The sequence below is a fragment of the Caretta caretta genome, chromosome 5 (assembly GCF_965140235.1).
Source record: "Caretta caretta isolate rCarCar2 chromosome 5, rCarCar1.hap1, whole genome shotgun sequence".
Taxonomy (NCBI): domain Eukaryota; kingdom Metazoa; phylum Chordata; order Testudines; family Cheloniidae; genus Caretta; species Caretta caretta.
Window position 1 is genome coordinate 98,527,177 of NC_134210.1, and position 26,026 is coordinate 98,553,202.

Below are 26,026 nucleotides of genomic sequence, written 5' to 3' on the forward strand. Positions count from 1 at the left end.
TCTGCTCCTGCCCCCTCCCCAGGGTTGTCAAACCCATAGCAGCCTCTGAAAGCTAAGGGGATTCCATGTTGGTTAACAACCCATTTGGTGAGACAAGGTGGGTGGAGGTAATATCTTTTATTGGACCAACTTCCGTCGGTTAGAAAGTTCTTCTTCAGGCCTGACTCTGGACCCCAATACAATTTTCTGCAAGGGGAAAGAAATATTGTTAGTTGTTAACACAATTAACATTAATATCTTCAAACTACTGCTGCTTTTAAACTTAAAGATCTCTTGCATGTCTTGAAAGCTTGTCTCTCTCAACAGCAGAAGTTGGCCCAATAAAAGGTATTACATCGCTCACCTTGTCCGTCTAATATTATGGGACTGGCATGGCTACAACTACACTGCACATAACCCATTTGGTATCTTATTTTTTTGATATATTATTAGTTCTTAAAATCCATATGATGCTTTCCATCTGCAAACAATGAGTTAAATTCATTGCTCACTTAGAGCATGTACCGACTGACGTATGGATGTCAATGAAACTACACAGAATCAATGCAAATTTTTGCCCATTTAGTAATCCATAGCCAGAGTCTTTATGGAACATTTAATTAGAAAAAAAATAAAAGCAGTACTAGTTTGAAGGTGTTCGTGTTAATTGGGTTGTTAACAACAACAATCTTTCCTCTTGCAGAAAAATGTCAGGAGAAAGAGATATAATATCCCCAGGAAAAAAAAGTTTGTTCTGTTACTACCACTGCAGGTTTATCTCCCCCAAAATTAAATGTACCACAAACTAGGACTGGTTAAAATTTCTGTTGTAACTGTTTTTTGGTGGAAAATTGGATTTTTGACAAAACAGATACTGTGGAAAGGGTCTGCTTTCCATCAAAAATACACTTTTTGTAAAACCTGAAAACCCAAGAAGTTTTCATTTGAATTTCTTTTCATTTTTGTCAAAACTTTCTGCAAAAAAATCAATTTTTTCCTAACCACTCCGTTATGGACTCTTTTTACCTTGATTATATGTACAAAAATTCTTGTGGTGGACTTATATGGTCTGTTTAACCCACATATGGCAAAAGAACAGGGACTGTTCAAAGGAGCAGTATTGGGAAGTCTGCACCTACTGTGAAAATACTTACTGTTCACATTGTGCATTATCTGTTCAAGGAATAGTCATGGTAATCAGTGGTAAATGATTTCCAATCAATCTACTGAAATTCCAAATCCATTTCAGAATAATGGGACAAGGCCATTCACCAGCTCTCACTTTAACCCACAGAATTTGTAGGACTGGAAGGGACCTTGATAGGCCATCTAGTCTTAACTTTTCAAGACTTAACAAACCCATTTTTTTCCAATCTTCCCTTATAGGTCATGTTTTTTAGACCTTTAATCATTTTTGTTGCTCTTCTCTGGCCTTTCTCCAATTTATCCACATATTTCCTGAAACATGGCGCCCAGAACTGGACACAATACTCCAGTTGAGGCCTAATCAGCACGGAGTAGAGCAGAAGTATTACCTCTCGTGTCTTGCTTACAACACTCCTGTTGACTCATATTTAGCTTGTGGTCCACTATGACCCCCAGATCCCTTTCTGCAGTACTGAATTTAGGCAGTCATTTCCCATTTTGTATGAGTGAAACTGATTGTTCCTTCCTAAGTGGAGTACTTGGCATTTCTCCTTATTGAATTTCATCCTATTTATTTCAAACCATTTCTCCAGTTTGTCCATTTTGAATTATAATTCTATCCTCCAAAGCACTTGTAACCCCTCCCAGCTTGGTATCATCCGCAAACTTTATAAGTGTACTCTCTATGCCATTATCTAAACCAGTGGTCTCCAACCTTTTCACGTACAAGATCACATTCTGAATTTAAGTGCAACCCAGATCTACCCTGCCCCTTCCCTGAGGCCCTGCCCCTTTCCCAAAGCCCCGCCCTTCTCACTCCATCCCCCCTCTCTCCATCACTCGCTCTCCCCCACCCTCACTCACTTTCACCGTGCTGGGAGAGAGGGTTGGGGTTTGGGGGTGGGGGATAGGTGCAGGCTCTGGGCTGGGGCCGAGGGGTTCGCAGTGTGGGAGGGGGCTCTGGGCTGAGCCTGGGGCAGCTGGTTGTGGTGCAGGAGGGGGTGAGGGGTGCAAGCTCTGGGAGGGAGTTTGGGTGCAAGAGGGAGCTCCAGGCTGGGGCAGAGTTTTGAGGTGGAGGAGGAGGTATGAGGTGCTGGCTCTGGGAGGGAGGTCAGGGCTGGGGTGCGTGCTCCCGCCAGGCTGCACTTACCTCAGGCGGCTCGCCGTTGGCAGCACAGTGGGGCTAAGGCAGGCTCCCTGCCTGCCCCAGCCCCACACTATTCCCATAAATGGCCAACACGTCCTGGGAGGCGAGGGGGGGCATGCGACTCTGCGTGCTGCTCCTGTCTGCAAGCACCGGCCTCGCAGCTCCCATTGGCCACATTTCCCCATTCCTGGCCAATGGGAGCTGTGGGGCAGTGCTTGCAGGCAGGAGCAGCATGCGGAGACCCTTGCCCGCACCAGGGGCCGCAGAGGCATGCTGGCCACTTCCAGGAGTGGCATGGGGTTGGGGCAGGCAGGGAGCCTGCTTTAGCCCTGCTGCACTGCCGGACTTTTAGTGACCATAGGTCGCAATCAACTTGCAGAGGCTCCAGAATTTACCAGTCGATCGCGATCTACGTGTTGGTGACCACTGATCTAAACCATTGATGAAGATATTGAACAGAACCAGACCTCTAACTTATCCGTGCAGGACCCCAATGGTTATGCCCTTCCAGCATGACTGTGAACCACTGATACCTACTCTCTAGTGATGGTTTTCCAACCAGTTATGCACCCATCTTATAGTAGCTCCATCTAGGTTGAATTTCCCTAGTTAGTTTATGAGATGGTCATGCCAGATAGTAACAAAAGCTTTATTAAAGTCAACATACACCATGTCTACCACTTCCCTCCATCCACAAGGCTTGTTGCCCTGTCAAAGAAAGCTATCAGGTTGGTTTGACATGATTTCTTCTTGACAAATCCATGCTGAGTGTTACTTATCACCTCATTCTCTTCTAGATTTTTGCAAATTGATTCCTTATTTGCTCCATTATCTTTCCAGGTACAGAAGTTAAGCTGACTAGTGTTTAATTCCTCAGGTTATCTTCCCTTTTTAAAGACTGGGACTAGATTTGCCCTTTTCCAGTCTTCTGGAATCTCTCCCGTCTTCCATAACTTTTCAAAGAAAAATCACTAACGGCTCAGATATATCCTTAGCCAGCTCCTTGAGTACTCTAGGATGCATTTCATCCGGCCCCTGACGTGAAGATATACAACTTGTCTAAGTAATTTTTAACTTGTTCTTTCCTTATTTTAGCCTCTGATCCTACCTCATTTTCACTGACATTCACTATGCTAGACGTCCAATTACCACCAACCTTCTTGGTGAAAACTGAAACAAAGAAGTCAAAGCACCTCCGCCATTTCCATATTTTCTGTTATTGTTCCCTTGCCCCCCTTTCATTGAGTAATGGGTCTACCCTTTCCTTGGTCTTCCTCTTGCTTCTAACGTATTTGTAGAATGTTTTCTTGTTATCTTTTATGTCTCTAGCTAGTTTAATCTTGCCCTTTTCTTCAGAAGTTCCCTCCATACAGTCAGTGTGGGTACTGTATATGATCACATTTACAGATGGGCCCAAGTTGCAAAGTTCAGTTCTGAATCAGAACTTCCTCAAATTTGGGGATAATTCAGTTGCAAGGTTTTGATCTGGCCCATAATGGACATAGGCTAAAATCACTAAGTCAGGAAATGTTATTGATTACTACTTACTATATGTACACCCTTCACTATTATTGAAGTAGTGCCTAGAGACCCCGTCATAGACCAGGACCCTATTTGTGTAGGCAGGGTACAAACACAGAACAAAAGATCCCTATAGTGTTGAGCACAATCTCCTCAGACCTACAGAAGACCAGCAGTGACAGTAGCCCTTATTCCAGCTATCATACAGTGAAAGTGACATATACAAATTAGACAATGTGTGCTGGGATACCCATAGAAAGGTTATGAAAGATTCTCCTTACATTTTATTCCCAGATGATGGAAGACCCATCCATGCCCAGTTATTTCTGGGTGCCTTATACACATGCCCCAGTTTTTTTTTATTTTGTGACATGGGACCCTGCCTTTTGTGGCCCTTCTTAAGTCTTTTCTGATGGGGGATCAAAAGAAAAATTATATGCCCCAGTGCACCCAAGAATAACTTCTTCCCAGAGCCACCTCAAAGGAAAAAAGGCTAAGCAGTACTTTCTTACTTCAAGGCCATCTGCCTAGTGGTTTTTGAGGAGTCCTTCTGGCTGGCCTACGAAATTGGGCTCACTGTGTCAGAATTACTCTTGGAGCTCACTGCACCCCCCGTAGGGTCGGAGTGGAGTTCTCCTGGATGGGAGTTCCACTTCTGTCTTCAGGAGTCACTCCAGCAGTCTCCGGCTCAGGCTGATCTCTTCCCCCAGTTGACTGCAATTTCCTGCTTTTTAAAGGTCATCTCTCTACCATACATGTTTGATGGGGCCAGAGGGGTAGGACTAACCCTTCACACAGGGCCTTTCTGGTGCCTTCCTCATCAGTGTGGGGTCAATAAATCCCATCACAAAAAATATAAACTAGAAATTAATCATTAGTGTGAACAATTATCCCCATTTTCACAAATTTTGACTTGCTTTTTGATGCATCCATGTTTGCATCCTTTTTTATTTGCTTTTCCGTGAAACCTGTTTTTGTTACAGGTATTGCAGAATGTGTGTCCTTTATCTGAATTCCCATCACCACATGCAAACAAAAGGTATCTGCAAGAATATACATTTTGTCATGGACTCTCTGTTCATAGCATTTGTCATTCACTCAAAGATTAGCAATGATTCCATCTGATGTAGATGACTTCAATCACATACAACAAAGACAATGAATAGTAAAAGACAGTCAAATCAAATGGTTTGTGAACAACTCAAACTGAGATGTACTTGCATAAAGTGTTAAAACAATTACAGAAAAAAGGGTACATGAATAAAAATCAAAATATTTGTGGATAATTCATAAACAGAAAAGAAAGCTAAATTTGATGTAGTGATGGACTAAAAGTGGCTGTTGAGAAATCATGTTTGCAGAGTTAGAATTCTTGTTACACTGGAATTATTTTTTAAAAAAAGTTACCACTGTAGTTTTAAAGCTATGACTGAACAATGATTGCTCTATTGTGTACCACTTCAGGGAAACATAACTAAACCCCTCTGGAAAAGAGGCCATTAACATGCAAATGAAGAATCCCAATCACCTGAACAGATTTTTTTCCCCTGGACCAAGGTACAGGCAAGATCAAAGGAGCATTTGAGCTGTCAGATTTCAGGAGAGGAAATTAAAAAAATAACTCCAGGTCTAGGAAAGGGGATGGGTGATTATCACAGACAATTTAGAATGGCTACTGTATGAGAAAGGATAGAGATCACTTCTGAAGACAGGACTTTTCAGTCGGTAGTAATTATTTCTATATGAACACAGCCAAAGAATGTCACAGCTAAATGACAAATGCAAGTTAACACTTCCAACTTAGAGGACTCTCAAGGATATATTATATCATTAGGCAGATACTGGGTATGTGTTAGGGAGCTGGGAAGGGAATTTTGTTTATGCAAATGAATCCTGATACTAAGGAGATCTCTGGACCAACGAGGCCTGATACCTGGGGGACACTTAACAGAGTCACCAGGCTGCAATGCTGGCAGGAGGAAAAGCCACTGAGAAACTGACACAAACATTCCCATATTTGGCCTATTCTATTATCTGATTTCTCTTTCCTATGACTCTAAAGAGAATTACTTACCTAGAGAATATTATCCAGTGTGAGACCAGATATGATTTTATACCTACTGTTTTTATAGGATTTTTTTTCTTACTTGTTCCAATAAACTTAGCTTTCCTTAAAATACTTGTCTCTCAGACCATTTTGGGGTGTGTCACCGCAGTCCAGTCTCAGAAATCAGAAAGTCTGATTTCTGGCCAGAGATAGAAAGAAGTGAAAAGTATTTGTCAGACACTTGGCCAAAAGTCATATGGTAAAACACAGCCTCTCCCCCAAATTCTGACTGTAGTCAATAAGATACAAGAAAAGCCTGGTGGCTAGTAGGAGACACAATATAAAGGCACCAAAGGTAGGAATCAGATACACTATTTCCTACAAGTACTTTGCTCAGTTTTATTAGTAATTTAGAAGATACATATTTATTCCCCAATAAAAACTATGTTAAACACTAGTTCAGGTCAAGTACATATCAGTTACTTCATAGTAAAAACATTATAGGAATGTTGTAATTATCCCAGAAATCAAGTATTACTAAACCAGAATATTCAGAGTTAAGTTAAATATAAAAGCAATCCACACATGTTCATTTACGGAATGCACAGTTAAAGTATTCAAAGAGCCTTCACTCTGCCCTGTTGTGATGCCATGAAATAACCATACAGTTATGGTTAGTACATAAGAGTGCAGTCCTTGATTAGTTGGAACTAATTTTTGAAGACATTCCCCCCCCCTTTTTTTCAATCACATCACTGTGGGGCTCATTTAAGGTTCTTTTAATGACTTAACTGTGCACTTACCTACTTGACATACTACATCTCTAAGCCTCTGTTTCCCTTCCTACCTTTTGTTTGTTTTGTCTATCAAAGACTGTAAGCTTATAGATCGACTGTCTTCTGGTACATGTTTGTACAACATACAGTACAATGGGTTCCTTATCTCAGATGGGGCCTGTAGGTATTACTGCATTGCAAATAAAAAACAAATTCCACAGTTTTCTACCAGTGAATACTTGATCATTTAGGCCTTTTTCCCATTGTAAAACTATCACTGAGTATAACAATTTCTTTTACAAGTAGAAACATTGTTTCTTATTCTCTTCCTTGTCCTCAGAAGTATAATATTGTTGTTTCTAGGTATACACACAATTGTTACATATGATTTTTTCAGTGAGAAGCATACTGATAGCTCTTGATAAATAAAATGATATGTAATAGAATGAGATTTTGGCTATGTAACATTTCTACCTGTATCAAATATTGATTCTATTTGGTAGTTATTTCAGAGCTATACCAAATCAAGAGCTAAGTGGAAATTTTTACAAGCTAGTTGTGATTGTTGCTAATAATTAATGAGTAATGTTGTTTGACTCAGTATTTCCAACAAGTCTGAGCAGAGAGGAAGCACAAAATAAAAACAAGGCCATGCCCTCCAGCTCCAACACAAAGTGGCAGCTAATTTAACCCAGCTCTCACTACTGTGGAACACAGAGCTTGCAATGATCGTGGGTAGATATGTAAGCAATTAGGAGTGAGAGACGAGAACTGCATTGTGAGGTAGGGTGCTAAGAGTGTGAGTTATGTGGGGAGAAAGGGTCTGGCCTGTGGGTGTTCTGATTTGTGTATATTGGGTGAAGTATTCAATTACATATTGAACATAAGTTGTGCTTGTCTTCTTTTCTGCATCAAGTGCATGAGGAGATTTTCATCAGTATCTCCAAGGGAGATGGAAGCCCCTAATACTATAGAAGAGATGATTAAAAATGCCTGAGGATGGAAGGGACACATGCAATGGGGGAAAATGGTAGTTTTAGAAAGAGGTTAAGGAGCATATTGTGTCTCTTTGCATACCTTGCATATATTGTTAGGAGCAAACCTTGGCTCCCCAGTCTGGCTGAATAAAAATACAGAAAGAGAAGAGTTGTGTGCGCCATGGAACCACGTTGCCTGGTGGCTGTCCATGCAGTATCATGGAGAAAAGTCAAAGGAGTGGCAGGGATAGAACAAAATCACCCATTATAGTAAAAATGCCACTTTCCTAAAACTTCATAAAGAGAAAACCAGAATGCCATGTTTGCTAAACTTTCCTCCCCCACCCCACACTTCACATTTCCCAGCTGAATGGTAGCTAATACAGGTTGAGAACAAGATTTTTTTTTCAAAAAGAAAAGGAGTACTTGTGGCACCTTAGAGACTAACCAATTTATTTGAGCATAAGCTTTCGTGAGCTACAGCTCAGAAGTGAGTGTAGCTCACGAAAGCTTATGCTCAAATAAATTGGTTAGTCTCTAAGGTGCCACAAGTACTCCTTTTCTTTTTGCGAATACAGACTAACACGGCTGTTACTCTGAAACCTGTCATTATGCAAGATTTTTTTGTTCCTCAGTCTTGCACCTTCTGAATGCATTTGTCTCAGTGCATAGCCCATTTGCTCAAGATGTCTACTTATACAACTTTAAATAAGTTTTTAAAAGTTGTAAGGGCACAGTCATTGCTCCCTTTCCACTGACATGGAAGCAGTCCCTGTTGCTGCTACTGATTTATTGCACTTCATCTTTGTAATGCGCTCATCAGTTGCCACATTCCACAATTTTTTCAGCTCGAGGTACCTAGACACACACACTAAGCATGATGAGGAATACTTACTAAGAGTAAAAGCAGTAAGCACTATACATTTGTATTACAACATGATGTAGTGTGGTCCAGAGCCTCTTTTGATATACAGCAGTGTAAGTCCATTAAAGTCAATGAAATTACTCTAGGTTTACACTAGGGTAACAGATCAGAATCTGTCTTCTTCCTGGTCTTCCTCAGATACAAATTATAATTGTTTGGGACAAAGACAACACTTCTAATGAGTGAATTCTACTGTTAACTTATATCCTGTTATTAAGTGTTCTCTTCTATTATCTTAACATGGACAATTTTCCAATTGTTCTGATAGATACACTACTTCATTGTACCCACAGTACCAAATGTTATATATTCATTATGAAATCACTATTAATTATTATGCTACTTAACAGCTTTTTCCCTGCAGAGTTCTTCTTGTGAGGCAGCCCATAAATAATAAACTAGGGATGTAAACATTACTGTTGAAAGGAACGTCACTGTCAGTGCCCTCAGGGAAACATCTCCTTATAGAACTTTTATCACAACAATTCAAAAGAGCTTTTGAGTTGTTTGGAAAAAGATCGTGATCTCATTCCATGAACTACCAACTGTTAAAAGGCAAACAGAATATCAAAATATTAAAATTAAAACTCTTGAGTGGAGATAACCCCAAACATTCACCCACATACCTCTGCATTTTGTGAGGTTCATACTCCAGATTTGATTTAATATGTTGTGATACAGCATGGCCAGAAGGCAGCAGGAGAGTGAATAGGAGAGATATGTAAGTCCCAGGATGAGGAGAAGCCTTATTGCTGGTAGAGGGAAGAAAGGTGTCTATATATTAATTAAAAGCATCTGAAGCCAATTAGAGCACATGAAGCTAGTCACCTGAAAAAAAAAACCCTGCTTCAATCAGCCAGAAAAAGGAGTTGGAGCAGAGAGCAGTTTGGAGGAGTTGAAGTAGAGGAGAGTTTGGAGAAGTGCCGTGGCTGGCTAGAAGACCAAGACCCTAGGTAAAGAGACACCCGGCTTGTCCGAGAGAGAGGGCAGGAAGCCCCACAAGCTGAAAAGCAGGAGATGGAGGCAGCCCAGGGGAAGGAAGCACTAGTTCAAGTGGTTTACCACTATCCCTAGGTTCCCTGTGCTGGGACCCGGAGTAGAGGGTGGGCCCAGGTCCCTCCCTCTCCACTACCCTTCTCTGGGTTAGTAGTGGGACAGTAAATACTCTAGTTCAGGGTCAGGAAACTGCACCCTGAACCTGCCCCTCCCCCCAAGAAGAGGAAGCGCGGGACCCATCATAATCGTACCAGCAATTTTCCACAATGTCCATCTTCAATACTGAACAAGGAATGAAGATGAAAATACTTGCAGCTGTGTTTTCTGGGTTAGTACCAGAGAATCATATTTTCCTTTTATAATGGTAAAAACAACTAGGGCAAGATTTTCAAAGGATTCCATGCTATGTGTACAGCTGTCTGCACAATGTTTTTATAATGGGATACAAATAAGCAAGTACATATTAGTTATTCTCAGAGTAGGCCAGCTCTGGAAGTTTGCCTTAGCAATGAACCACAGCTGAAGGGAGGGAGAGACACACTCACCACCTTTAGCAGGCAGTGGGAAATTCATGGGAATCTACATGTCCATTCAACCCTTGGTCTTCTTGCAAAGTCAGGGAGCAAGGATGCCAGTTACTGTCAAATGTAGAGCTAGTTTTTGTGTTGTCTACACCAGTAACTAGACTGAGGCCATTGCATCATTACACATAGGCAACATAATAGCCATCAGATAAACAACTTAACAACACTTGGTGAACACTGTTAAGTTTTTTTTAAATGAGAGATGGCCTTTCCCAAGCACTAAAATTCATTAAAAAAAAAGATGGGTAAATTGTTATCTTCAGGGTGTGGTGACATATTAAAACCATGTCTGTTTGGTTCTGTCATAGTCAAATGATGCTTGCACAGTTAATCTTCTTGAATGGCAAAATGTGGTTGCAGCTTTTAAGGTAAGTGAACATTTAGATCTCATCACATCTCTTCACACCACAGGATTCTGAACTTCAAGTAGGAAAAAAATAATTATCCAGATCTCCAATATGTTGCTTAAACTGCTAAGAGGGGAAATACTTGAATTATTTTTTCTTAAACAAATCAAACAAAGCTTGTTTTCAAACTGATTGACATCTGGAAAGAAGGAACAGTAGGGGAATAAATGGAGGGCACATTTCAATATCACCATTTCAGTTAATGTACCTCTCTACTAAAAGGTTATAAAGAGGGAGAAAACCCATCATAATGGATACTAGAATTTCAGTGATTTACCAGGGACTCTTGACTAGTATTTATATTCATGAAAGCATACACAGCAAGCCAAATTTGATCCAGTTGAAGTCAAAAGGAAATCTCCCATTAACTTTGCTGGAATGATAGTTGGTCTCATCTGTGCTGACAAGAAAGAATGACAGTTTTATCCTAATACTGTGCTGAAAAATGTTTCATTCTACTTTTATGCATAGATTACATGATAATCTGCAGTTGTGCTTCTGCCATGATAAAATTTAGAAAGCAGTGTACTGTCTTCAAAATATATTATTCATATATATATATATATATATTCAGCTAGTCAAAGAAAAAAAATCCCCAAACATATGCAGGATAAGAAATGGTTATTTGCCACAATACCAACACTAACCCCAGGACCAACAAGGGACTTCATGTCTACCAGTACAGATTGTATCAAAGTAATCTACAGTGGTCTAGCAATGTCACCTTTGGCTGTCAACCACGTTAATATCATAGCTCCATGTTGCCTGAAGTCTTATTCTTAAAAGTGAAAATGCTTTCAGTAAGCAAACATATCAATATGCAGAGAAATAGGTCTCAATTCTTATTTTTTTTAGTGTATATGCTTAGATTTTTGGTACACATGTAGATATAAATACATACAGAGTAACCTATATATTAAATGGGGAGTGGTAGTAACCTCTTAAGGGTGTGTCACCCTTTTAATATTTTTCCTAGCCTTCTTTGAAGTCATTAAACATCTCTGGGATTCCCAACTGTGCAAAATTATATGTTCACTAGTGACTAAATGACACCACAAATTCATTTAACTGATTATCTGGAAACACATTTTTAAATCCTGAAAGCAAAGGACAGCCAGTCCAATATCCACTGAATCTTTCTCTATCTAAAAATTCAAAGTTACAAAGAGATAGTGGTGAATCTATGGAGGAGTCAAAATCTGAGATTATGCTGAAGGTTTGTAGGTGTATTTAATGACTGAAAGCATTCTCAAACAACGCTTCTTGGTAGGGGATTAGACTAGATCAGGGTGGGCAAACTACAGGCCGGGGTCGCATCCGGACCTCCAGATGTTTTAATCAAGCCCTTGAGCTCCCGTCAGCCCCAGTCTGATGCTCCCATGCGTAGGGGCAGACAGGAGTCTGCACGCTGCCTCTGCCCCAAGTGCTGCCCCCACAGCTGCCATTGGCCAGGAACCATGGCCAATGGGAGCTGCGGGGGTGGCACCTGCAGACAGGCCAGGGCGCAGAGCCGCCTGGCTGCGCCTCCACATAGGAGCCGGATGGGGGACATGCTGCTGCTTTTGGGAGCTGCTTGAGGTAAACGCTGCCCAGAGCCTGCACCCCTGACCCCCTCCCATGCCCCAACCCCCTGCCCCAGCCCTGATCTGCTTCCTGCCCTCTGAACCCCTCAGTCCCAGCCTGGAGCACCCTCCTTCACCCCCAACCCTTCATCCCTAGCCCCACCACAGAGCCTGCACCCCCAACCAGAGTCCTCACCCCCTCCTGCACCCTAACCCACAATTTTGTGAGCATTCATGGCCTGCCATAAAATTTCCATACCCAGATGTGGCTCTCATGCCACATAGTTTGCCTACCCCTAGCCTAGATGATCCATGCAGTCCCTTCTAACCCTATGGCTTTACAATTCAACTAAATTATTTTTATTAGAGCAGTTTATTACACAATGCTTTTTATGGTATCACTGCTCCTCTCTCTCTGAGTTCAGTGGTGATTAGAGCTGACCAGAAGATGACAATTCTGTTTTGCAGTATTTCAAGGTTTTGAACTTTGTTTTCATTTCACAGAATTGTGTCAAAACCTCCATTTTCATATTGAAACCTGAGCTTTTTGATTCAGGAAGGTATGTATCACTCCATAGCCTGGTTGTTAGGGGACAGGCCTGGAATGTGGGAGACCTACATTAAGTTTCTACTCTGACTGATTCAGAGCACTTTTTGGTTCTTAGTCACTGCATCAGAACAGACACTGGACCCTGCATCTCTCAGATCCCAGGCCAGGATGAAGTGAGCTGTAGCTCATGAAAGCTTATGCTCAAATATGAAAACGTGTTTGAAACTGATACATCTCCATGGAAAATTTTGGTTTTGATGAAAGAGCACAATTCAATGACATTTTAGTCAAAAATGATCCAACCAGTTCTAATGGTGATATAGGTATAACATATTTGTTTAGGAGTTTATCTATACTGTATTGGTATAATTTAACTGACTTAAATTACACTACAATGGAATTACTCTTGTTTAATATCACTGTGAAATCAGGCCCAGCTACCAGAAGAGTAAAGAGTCCTATGATGCATAAATCAGTCCTATGACCACAGAGTACGTGAACTTTTTTCCAAGATAAGGCTATGGTACAAGCATTATTATTGGACAAAAATATAGTCCATCTAGTGTAGAGGTTGGTTCCTACAAGTAGACTGAACTGGACTTAAAAGGCCAAAGTGTCAAGATGCAGTATAGAGGCTTAAAGCCATTAATGGGCTATACTGAAAGAACACTTTGAACAGTCAAGTAATCCTATTATGTAGCACATGCACAGCAGGGGAATATTAATAATGAAGATGCTACAAATTAAAGTAGAGTAATAATGATAGCATTTAAAGAAACAAAGACTAAAAGAAGGCTGCCAACTTTTGGACAGCCTGATGCTACAGGAACACATCACTGAGCTGAGATGTACTTTGGTGCCCACTGAAATCAAAAAGTGTTCTTTCTACTAGTGTTCTGCGTGTGAGGTCTTCTTCTGAATTCATGGATAGGAGAATTTTCTAATGCCCGAGAAGGAGTCCAAAATAGAAGATTTTGGAGAAATGCAGAAAGATTGGAAGGCATTGTCTGCAGGAAAAAACCCTTTATACATGTTAAAAAGAAAAAGACAGTTTCCCATATTTCAATAAAAATGAACAAAAAATCAATCTACTTCATCCATCTGCCCCAGAATTTTGGCTATACTGATTTTTAAAAAAGTTATTACAGACCCATGGATATTCTTATTGTTTGATTCAGTTGGAACTGCAATGAAAGCTCAATGTGAGAATCTGAAATACAGCATTTCAAAAGGACTACCACATGCAGAGCAGCTGTTGTAATATTTCTATTTCCTCTGCCATTAGTCTAGAAACAGTAGAACTCCTGCTGACAGTCTTATCAGAGATGTGGACAAGCTAAAGGAAAGATCAAGATCACCTTTGGTAAAAACAAGATGAACATCTCTGTACTTTAATGTAAATGTTCAGCACTGCTTTGTGTAGCTTGATAGAAAATGACTCATGAAATGCAGGTGAAGGTTTGGTCCCTGGATGATAACTTATTTTCTACCCTACCCCCTTTAAAATTAGTATAAACACAAGTGCACAAGTCTGTGTAAATATTCCTCCAGTGAGGGGAAGACTATCACAGGAGATATAAAGGAGCCATGTTTAGAAATATAGGTTGGGTAGGGGGAGATTTATTTATCTGCAAGACCACCACCAGGTCACATTAAGGAGTTAGGAAAATTAACTGTATATTTATTTGATTTAACAGGTTTTTTTAATGGAATAATCTGCATGAAGGGTAGATGTACATATGACTCCCATAATTATAAAATCTGAGAATCTCAAAGATTACTAAATTTATCTTTCTGTGAAGTAGAGATGTATTATTGCCCTATTTCACAACTGGAGGCTTGGGATTTTTAGCAGCACCTCAAGGAAATGGACCCCCAGCTCCCAGTGAAGGTCCCTACCTCTTAGGCCCTTTTGAAAATTCCAGCTAATGGCTAGGAGATGTGAGTTATTTGCCCACAGTCACACAGGAAGTCTGTGGCACAGCCAGAAAGTGAACCCAGATATCCTGGATCCCGATCCAGTGGCTTATCCAAGAGACAATTCTTAGCTAATCAACTATGCAAAGTCTGTCACAAGTCCTGTAAATTTGGTGACCACCATTTGGCTCCTTAGGACCAAATTTTCAGTTTTATTGTAAATGACTATATACAATTCAAGCCCAAGACCTGTGGGACTATATCATACAGCCCCCACAGATTTCTGCTCCAACTGCATGGATAATTTTTGGATACTAACTGCCCCTTTTCCATGGTAACAGGTTGATTGTTTCCCCTCCCTGTTTTCTTCCTTTGCAGGCAAAAAGAATCCTGCTAATTCATCCACCAATGACACTGCACCATAGCTGTCTCTGATACAAAGTGAAAAGTAGCTGCTCAGATACACAATCATGCAAGATAACTGATCCAAGTGGGTTTTCAAAACCCACAGTTGTGAGAACATAAAAGTTCTGCTTATCTTTTGATCAGGTTTTCACTTGAGCTGGTGGTTTTAAGTTGGAAAATTCAGCTAAAGTTTTTGGAGACGAAGTTATGGTCAGGATTGTTTCTTCTGAATCACTTATTCCAAATAGAAATGGGCTAAGATGAAGCATACCTAGGTTTAGAAGGATTAGATTTGTATTGGTAAAGGCTGGTAAATGTCAATTTCAACACACAAACCGACAAAAAATAATTCCATTGATAATCATTGAAATTTACAGATCAGTAAATAAAAATGGTGCTTGAGAACTTAGTTTGATGTAAGGATATTTGTATATTTTTCACATGATATTTTTGTAACGATTATAGAATGTTAACTTTCAAATTTTGGCATTTACTGTCATTAAATTATCTGCTCACCCCATAATTTCCCACAACTATGGAAATATAAGTAAAAATGAAAGTGTTTAAAATATTGATATCTACCAAAATGATAAAAATTAAGTTCTGCCAAACCTAAACATAGCTGTCCTGCACAGCCTTCCATACGTTTATTTATAGTCATTCTCCAGGTAGTGCCATGCCATGCCAACAGATATTATGTTTTATCATAATTCCCAAAAAACATTGCCTCTAAAACATCCCTCTGCGTGAAGCGTCACAGAGATAAACCGATGCCATGCACTGTGATATCAGTGAAAGCTTCAAGCTGATGGACTCCAAGAACTACTTATTTCTCAATTTCTAGAGACCAGGTTGAGAGCCCCTTCCCCACACTAGGGAGCAGTTACTCACATGAGTAATCTATTGATCATGCAAGCAGTCCCATCACAGTCAATGTGAGTAATCTCACAATCTGGCCCTTGGTCTATCATTCACTGACTATACAAATGACGATCCTGGTCTGAATAGACCAAAGAAACTCTTATCCTGATACCTCAGGCTATGAACAAGCAAATCATACACAACCAAGAGTATCCCAGCATCCCCTTTATTATTTTCTCTGAATCAATCACTGGTTTTTAAACTGTATGCATTGCAAGGCTATATATATATATATATATATTTAAATTGCATGTCTTGGAATTATGATATGAGATACAACTACTGTTACTAGTTCACATTTATAACTTCTCATGCTCATCTCCTGTGGACTCAATTTCCCTGAACATATATGTCCCAATTCTTATTGTTAAGAATTCTTTCATAAAGGCAGAGACATCCTGTATGCTAGATTAGTAGACACTGTACATCTTTTGATTATGCAGGAATACTGAACTCAGAACACGCATGTCAGCCTAATTCTTTTATGTTTCAACTCTGTTCATAAAGAAATGGGTACTTTTTTCTGCACAGAGTTTAAAAGTTATAGTTTTGTTGTATGAAAGAGAAGCAATAGGTTTTATTCCTGACCCAAAAGGCAGCTCAGTGTGAAGAACAGAATATGCACTAATATAGTATGTCAGTGCCTCTAAGTACTGTGAGCAGATTTGCCATTAAATGGGGGCGAATGTGAAGATCTCAGAAGGCAACATCCTATTCACAAGCTGATAAGAAGCAAAATCAGTGTTCAGGTGATGAAACAAGCAGGTTAAGTCATACACCAACCATGGGACATAAAACACAGAAGCCTGAAAGCTATTACTGCTAGTTCTTCAAGATATGCTCATAGCTTGTCATCTATGGGAGAGGAAGGGAGAAAAATGTGCAATACTTAGGCACACAAACCTCATCACCACACACCTTTTTTTTATTATCAGAAACATTAGATTTTATGAGGGGAAGAGAGATTTCCTATTTATGTAAGTGTATATACGAGTTTTATTACAAGTGAATGTTTGTCCTGGAGTTAGTTCTTAAGACAGAGCCCTATTCCTTTCCTTAAGAACCCTGAAAAGAAATACTTGCATGCACTGTTTGAGATATCATCTATAGCATTCACTTGTAATCACACTAATGTGTCAAAAAACGTTTCCTCGTTGGTTGAAAATCAGTGGGACTTCTGTGCTCATGTGGAACCCTACTGAAGCCAGAGGGTTTCACAGAAGCAGTAATACAACACGTTGGGGCCTAAGGTATTACTCAATATGAGCAAGGCATCAGGATCTGCACCTCTTAAAAATAGGGAAGAAAATAAGTTAATATTCACAGTTTGTAAAATGGGTCTTATAAGTTCCATTTATGTTGCCTAATCTGTGAGAAAGTTCCAAAATTGTGTATATGATATAATTATTTCACTGTAAATACCTATACATTACAGACTATTTTCAGTCAGCAAAAGCCTTTACTACAAACACTTATAGTGTCTGTCTTTTTAAAGGAAGGTTGTTCTTGGTCATTGCAGAGCTACCCTCTGTGCAAATAGGAAAGGCTTGAATGCAGGGCATCACTAAAATTTCAGTGGGTGGGCCAGAATTCATGGAGCTGGGCACGGAATCCATATACCCTGTGTAGCCCACAGAACACATCTGTGCACAAGCTTCCTGCCATGCAGTGTGGCTGAGGGTTTGACCGTTTGGTGGGACTTCAGGAGGGGCAAGTTATGTAGATCCATATTGTCATTTTCCCTGTAGAGGACTACGTGAAGCTGCAGTGGCAGATGTAGAATAGGTTCGCTAGAACTGTGCAGTCTAGCAGGAAGTTTCTTTCTCCACTACATTCCCACATTCCTCACTGGCATATAGACCCTTATCTCTATCCTAGTGCACAGCCCAGAAACAAATGTCCTAAGGGCTAGACTGACACTTTACAATCTGTCCTGAGTGAGGGGCAGCACATTATGGTGCTGCTCTAGGAACATAGCAGGAACAAAATTGTGACTGTATTCATTACTCAATTCTTCCTTGCTCTGAGAGCTTCCTTTCTCCTCTGCTCCAGCTGCCTGCCATTTCCTGCCCAATGCTGTGGGAGGGGGACTAATGATCCATTGGCAGCTGTTCCCCCTTTGTGATCCATGACATGTCTATTTTACCACCCTGGTACTCCCCTGTGCAGGTACCAAGACTGACTCACAACTAAGCCTTAAGTCCCTCTAGGCAGTTAAATATAGGATTCAAACTCAAATGAGATGTTTTCATCTGAAGAATTGCTCATATAGCACATGTAATGTGGGCTATGGTGTATTGTTAACTTTTACAGATGGGCAGCTGTGGGCCTTTAACTAGTATCTAAGCAGAATGTGTTTTAAATGTATGAATATAGCCAGTGCCTTCCATTGTTATCTGCTCTAATTTTCCTCTATAAATCATCTTCATGTATTGCCTCTTCAATTGCCAAGTCATGACCCTGTGTACTGTAACCTTTTCTTTTAGCCCTTTATAACCCTAAACGATTTGCACATATCATCTTTAATTGACACCTCAGTGTGACATCAGCAAATGGAGAGAAAGTATACTGCCAAGAACAGTGCAATATCCTGGCCATTCCATTTATAACATTTCAGACGTCTATTTGAGGCACTGGGATTATTTTTTTTTTAAACAAAACCAAAAACAACAAAAACCACCGTGTATTTGGTAGTGTCTGACTGTTGAGATTGCTTGGAATTTGCCTAGCAACGAATTCAGGCCATATTTTTAATCAGCAACGAAACTCAAGTCTACATATAAAGCTTGATGCCAATCTTTAAGTTTCTGCATGTATGCAGGAGGAGATATATCTCCTATATTACCCCAAGAATCTGTGCTAGGCTCTGCACTCCTTCCCAGTAGGGCATAAGGGATGCTGCTGAGCCATATCAGAACATACAGAATTTTCAGAGTAACAGGGCTTCATAAACTCTGCTGCTGCTATGTGTGTATGAGAACAGCACTAATTTAGACAGGCACAAGAAATAATTTAGACAAAAAATGTAAATGAAATGGGGATACTCTCTCTTTTAATAAACCATTTTTATTTCATTAAAGGCCCATGTTGTGATCAAAACAGGACCACAGACAGCTGTACTCCGTAGCATGGATGGGCTGTGGAAGAAACTGCGTCTAATTCAATCAAGCCAGAGGCCAGTGGCTGTGACATTGTTCCTTAGGAAAATAATGGGGAAAGTAAAGAAAAATTAGGGGGATGTAACGAATCCTCCCAATTTCCCTTCTCTCCCGCCACACAAAAGTAATAGTTTTCAAAACTCATGCATTTCCAGGGAGGATGTTTTTAAATTGTTTGCTGCATTAAGCCACCTTTTTTTTTTCTTTTTAAATGTGGGGAGTGCAGGGGGGAACTCGGAAAGACTATGTTAGAGCAATTTTAATGGCCTAAGAATTTCATCATGTGCTGTATGAAATGTAACGTTCACTGCTCTGTGACCTTGCAATAGCAAGTAGCAACAGGGTAGCTAAGGTGTGTAGCCAACACTTGGAGAGCTGCTTTGAAAATATAGGGAAAGTTGAGAGATTCAGCCTTTGTTCTGAATTTCCTTGCTTAGTGAGTTTGTCAAACCTTTAACATTATTCTAAAGAATGTTCTTTGTGCTTTAACATCCACCATGAATTGGCTTCTTTAAGTCATGCCAGGGGTTACTCTGGCCTTAAGCAACCTCAAGCTCAGGAAAGCCCCAAAGTGGCTTATTACCACCTTTTACCAATCTTTCCCACAGTGCAGCTGTGGATATGGCCCCACATCTCCTCAGAATATTATTTATTATGCTTACTACTTGTGAAAAGCAAGATAATGTTATTTCTACTTCAGTGAGGTCTCATTCAGGCCAAGGCCATTCTGCAGGACACCATATAAGTACTTAGTGAAAAAACTGAAGCAAGTCTGTGTTAATTATACTAGCTGCACATCTCCAATGCAATTACATTTTCATGCATCTGTAAAACCAAAGGGAAAGAAACATGCATACAAAATTAAGAGTTGAGCCAAACCAGTTTAGTGCACTGCAAATGTCTTCAAGTCTCGTACCGCCATTTTAACATACCTCCAATTCACTTTTGGAAGTTAGAACCTCTGGAATAGCATTGCTCTTCAGAAGTAATACCATATTACAGGAAGACCACAGAAATAGCTAACTGGCTGATGCCATGGAAAGTACAATCAAAGCCACATGCAGGTTGTTTTAATTTCCCATTGAAATCAGTGCTCAGAAAACTTGCCGTATTAAACCCCAAAGGATTATTATAAAGTTAAAGTGGCCTCCTAGTGTTATGAATAGTCTGCTATAATGTACCAGCAACCTAATGAACAAGTTGAGTATTTCAATACCAGCCTATTCCTATATAAAATATCCACTAAAACAGGAATTGGAAAACTATTTCTTTATCAGAGTCGCACTTTGCAAGTTATGTCAGAAAAGTGCTCTGTAACTCCTAGATGATATCAGTGCATTGATTATTCATAGACCAGGTAAACAAATAGTAAGTTAGTATTTAATAGTATCAGAAGAAGTTTTCAGCCCAACACAAGGATTGTTTATTAACTATAGTAGTCTTCTTTTACACATCAGTTCTTCAATATAACCAGGACTCACATCTGACCTATTTGTAAACACGCAAGTTATCTTAAATTGTTCACTGATAAAACAAAAGATTCAAAAGAAGGTTTTGTGAGATGAGTAATACGTGTCTGTATGAATGAAAATCGTTAAGGCAAAAGTATACAGTGTTACTTATTAGAAATGGTGTTTATGAAACAGACAAATGAACTTTGTCTTGCAATTACTGTTTCAAAGAAAAGTATTACTGAGAAGCTTGAACCAAGAATCTACACTTCTCTACAGAGATTGCTAAACTGTTTAAATAGAGTATATGTGAGAACAGCTTTGAACTTAAATTTAATGCATAGTATTTATCTTAATAGGGTATCTGATATCACAATCACAGATCTAACATCCTAAAAACAGTAATTGTATATCAGTGTTAAATTTTGTTTCTTTTTTGAGACGGCACATCTGTGTTCACAATTTCTCCAAACTGTATGTTCAAACAGACTAATTGTGCACACAAGTTTCTGGTTGCACATCTAACTGATCACTTGCTCATGCAGTTATGAAAATTCAAAAAAGTCTATTAAAAAAAACAGACCCTTAAAAAACAAAAAACAAAACAAACACATTTTCAGCAAAGCCAAAAAGTGCCACCAGAACATATTTGTCTTGATAATAAGATTCCTCAGAGCCAGGGTAGAATTTCTGGTCATTTTCTGTGGTCAACCCCCCTTCCCCCCCCCCCGGCAAATGAGAGAACTCCATCCCCTGACTGCAACAGCTAATAGCCTGGTGGTTAGGGCAGTCATGCTCAAATCCATGATCTATCTGATCATTTTCATTCTGCAATGAATGAAGCCTTGACATTTCAAAGCCTTGACATTTTTCACAGAATGGAGTGTTGTCTTGCATCCAGCCCTAGTGCTTACCCCTGTGCACCTGAAGCCAAGGCCCAGTAATGCCCCTGGGAGGATTTTTACTCTTTCCTATGCCCATGCAGGTACTCAGATGAAGGAATTACTTTTCTGTAGTATCTGGCTGGTGAATCTTGCCCATATGCTCAGGGTTTAGCTGATCGCCATATTTGGGGTCGGGAAGGAATTTTCCTCCAGGGCAGATTGGAAGAGGCCCTGGAGGTTTTTCGCCTTCCTCTGTAGCATGGGGCACAGGTCACTTGCTGGAGGATTCTCTGCTCCTTGAAGTCTTTAAACCACAATTTGAGGACTTCAATAGCTCAGACATAGGTGAGAGATTTTTCGCAGGAGTGGGTGGGTGAAATTCTGTGGCCTGCGTTGTGCAGGAGGTCAGACTAGATGATCATAATGGTCCCTTCTGACCTTAGTATCTATGAATCTATGAATGGCCTAGCCCTAAATTATACTTTTAGGGATGGCCATGTTTAAGAGCTACCATCAACTCCTCTAGGCTTTGCTTGAGGATCTATCATATTTCTACTTCCTGGTGGCTACGTCAATGCTCTCCTTTAGAAATATGTGTTCTTTCCTTTAGACAACATGCACATTGCTCAGCAGTTACTTTACACTGAAATCCTTGTCTGTGAGGGACCTTGTAGGGTGCATGAGAGGCTTCAGTCAGGGGAAAGAAAACACTGTTTAAAAAAAAAAGAAAGTCACACATTTCATGTGTGCCCTTGAAGATCCTTTCTTGATCTCTCAGATCTAAGAGTTTAACTACAGCAGTGCCTCCTACTAGGGATATTTCACTTTTACTAATCAAAGGGGAATCGGCAGGTTTTCAACAGACCATTTTTGACAACATGCTGCCAAACTTTTGCAACCCCACTTTCAAAAAGAAAAAAAAGAAGAAGAAGCTATTTTCCCCCTTACTTGCATCAGATGGGAGGCCAAGTAGCCTGAGGTTAATCCTTCACTTTGTTCACTAACATCTCTCTCAGTAATCGCATGGAAATCAACTGCAGTTCAACATGAATAAAGATGGTAGAATCTTTCCTTGAATAATTCTTGGTCTGCAGATTATCTATGAACAGTTTGTTATTTGTAAATTGCCAATAAATACACACTACTGCTTAGTATCTGGTCCCTGAATCCTGATTGGATGATGTGTTTAACCAACCAACCAGCAAACTGTCAGTTGTAAATTAGACAGTGTACCATTCAAAATTTGCCTTTAGTAAATATTTGGGCATTCAAGGTAAAACCATTTTTGGCAAATATTTTTGTTGGTATATAGCTGAAGAACTCAAGCATCCATGGAAAGTAACATGAGCACAGTCAAATCAAGATCAACTTTTGAATTCAAATGAACATTTGCAGAATTTTTTCACCACTGTTCACTCAGCTGTATTAAACACTTAAAAGGCTGTCTCCCACTTCCCCTCAGGCGGCTTGCAGTTATTCACTTTCCATGTAATCTTCATTGATTGCAAGAGCTTAATTTTGTTCACTACAAAGACAGAGCCTCAGTCTTTATGACAAATGAAACAGAGAGCCTCTGTTATGTTCTCAGCAGTGCCATTTATACATTTGTTCTTAATAATAATTGATTTCTCTGGCGATGTTCTTCTACCTTCTAGAAGAGCAGACCCTCCAAAACAATCAGAGTAAAAGCAGTAGTGACCTTATTCAAACCCCACCAACTGAGACAAAAATAAAACAAAAGCTTGACTAATATGAGTCAAATCAAGAACAATGAGGTTTACGTTGATTCCTTTCAAAATGCAACTTCTGATGGAAAACAGGTTCCATTTTTTGTAATGGAAGGAAGCAAGATAGCTCAGGAGTAATCAAGGAAACTGTAAGGTAGGGAGGTCCTTGTATTTTCAGATCAGGATGAAAAAAGAAGCCTTCTTTCAGTGGAGCCAGGAGTCAGTCACCCCTTCCCTTTCATGTTTTGGTGGGTAGGACAGAGCAACTGTTCATCTATTTTCCCCATCCCACCCCACTATCACCACCACATTTATTGCAAGCAGGGAGACAGGCCAAAGGTAAATTTTACCTCATGGTCCAACTGCCTCAAGAGAGGGTGTGGAGACAAACATGAACAGCTCCATGAAAAGGTTTGTGATGTAGCAGAGTCAGGTGGTACTTATCTCTTCCTTGGTGGCACGTGTTTATATGAACGTGTGTGTGGAAATATAACTATGCGCTTGGAGAAAATAAATGATAAATACATCAGAATTGAAGATGAAAGATGTGTTTGCAACATTTGATCTTTACCCCTTTTATGGATTTGTTTAAGGGCACCTGTTTCTGTTAGGTTTAGTGTAGAACTTTTCAACTTTGTTAATTAAAAGCATATGTCCACAGGAAGACAAGAGCAACTTGATCTTAAACTTCAGTAGCTTCAAAATATGATCTGTGGGAGTCAAGATTTTCATAATCAAACCTAATGTTCTTCTAATCCTTTTACCTTGAAATATCAGCAGTTATACTGATATGAAACTCTTGAGGGTGACGCATACACTTCCAGTTCTAGTCTCTGGCCAGATCCTAAGCCTAGCATGAGTCACAGCAGCTTCACTGACTTCAATTCTGCCCATTTATATCAGCTAAGGCTCTGGCTTTCCTGTTAGGCTTTAACAAATAATTTGGGTGCCAGTGTAACTATTTCTATTATAAGTGTGGGTTTGTTTTTGAAAGCAATATAATTACACCAGTACAAACCCCTAGTGTGGGCACAAGTTATACTGATGTACAGATTGTTCCCTTAGACTAGCATTCCCATAAGGGAAGAAGAATAAGCTATGCTGTTCTAGGCAACTTGATAATGGTAAAACTGTACCCACGCTAGGGTTTGTACTGATTTAATGATACCAGTTTAATTAAAGTGGTACAACTTGTGGGCTTAGACAAGAATACGCACTTAAGTCTTGTCTATACTGGATGTTTTACAGCTATAATTATATCAGTACAATCCCCTGTGTGGACACTTATATTGGAATACCAGCATAACTATCAGTTTAAATTCACACCCAAAAAACTTTTCTGCATGTGTAATACTGATAGACCCCGATCATCAGCTGCTGGGATTGAACCTAGGACCTGTGAAGCTTAGTGTATGAGCTTCTACTGCATGAGCTAGAAATTATGCTTTTTACATAAGGCTGTAGCAGACTCATCACTCTCTAGCTGGGCTAGATACAACTAGAGGGGGACAGAGCACCACACAAAGCAGGCATGGGTCACACATGCACAAGGCTTTCAGTTACTTAAGAGGTTTTTTTCAGTTTCCATATCAGCTGATTGTGTTTAGAATCCAGAAGTTCCAGAACCCGCTCTCAGTACCAAACTGTGAATGGTTTGGAAGATAAATAAGGGATCTCTTTATCTGGTGATTCTCACTGGCTGTTAATGTCAAGTCTCTCTCTTGTCCTTTTCCTAATTTCCATCCTGATACTGCGTATAAAATGCACTCTAATTCACTGATGCCTAATTTATACAACCTTTAAATAGAAAGATGCAGCATTCAAACACAAAGCCACTTTAGGCAACGACAATGTAAAACTTTTACATAACCTTATACCAAAGCTCACATAATTTGACGAAAGCAAAGCAGAGCTTGTCTACTACACTGTCTAATGATACAGATGCACATTAGAACCAAACTTCTAGTGCATTTCACAGTTCTTTCAAGAATCTGAAAATAAAGAGTGCCTTTGTACAAGTACAAAAAATTAACAAAAGTAATTTCAGTATAAAAAAGTAATAAATCTTGTCAAGTGCTTAGATTTCACTTATCTACTCATGGAGACATCACCTAATATGCTAAAGGAAGACTGTCAAGATAATCAAGCGTTTCTTTTTAAATATCACTTTGACGGGTAGCAACTTTGCATATTAAATTGAATAAATTTTAAACAAAATAATTGGAGAACAAAAATTCTATTTGCTTTTTCCATTTCTCTCACTATGAACAAAGACTTGATCATAGCAACACATAGCTTTTACAGGGCCTTGTCTAACATGCAAATCAAGACACAGAAATGAAACAAGTTACCCAAAGCCATAAAGCAGGAGGAACAGAACTCAGACCTAACTCTCATCTGCAACCAATCTGAGATCCACAAACATGGTCCACGGATATAAAGCAGATATCCACAGATTTGCAGGGTTCTAGATATAAAATTTGGCTCCTCATCCACCCGCAAACATAGTCCATGATTTGCAGGTCTCTATTAAGAGAATGCTAGAACATAACATTTGTGAATGAAGCATTGTGGTCTATAAATACTGGTTATAAAATGTGTAACTACACCAGAGAGTTCCAGTCTTGTGAAAATCCCTTACGCCGAGATGAATTTTGGACATGATATAACTATTATGTTTTTACAGACTCATGATTGCAGATACTTTCATTAATAACTGCTGTAAGTAATTATAATTTTAGCTGTTAAATATGGAGCATATTTATGTTAAGAGAAGTATGTACAGTGTCATTGACCTGACAGAGCAAGATAGAATACTTCATTATGAAGAAGCTGGTTGCAATTCCATATGTAAAGCTGCATTGAATTTTACACTTTGGTTAGAACAGCAATACAAAATTTAGAGCCCTCCTTGCTATTAATTTCTTCTACAAAGCCCAACACTGA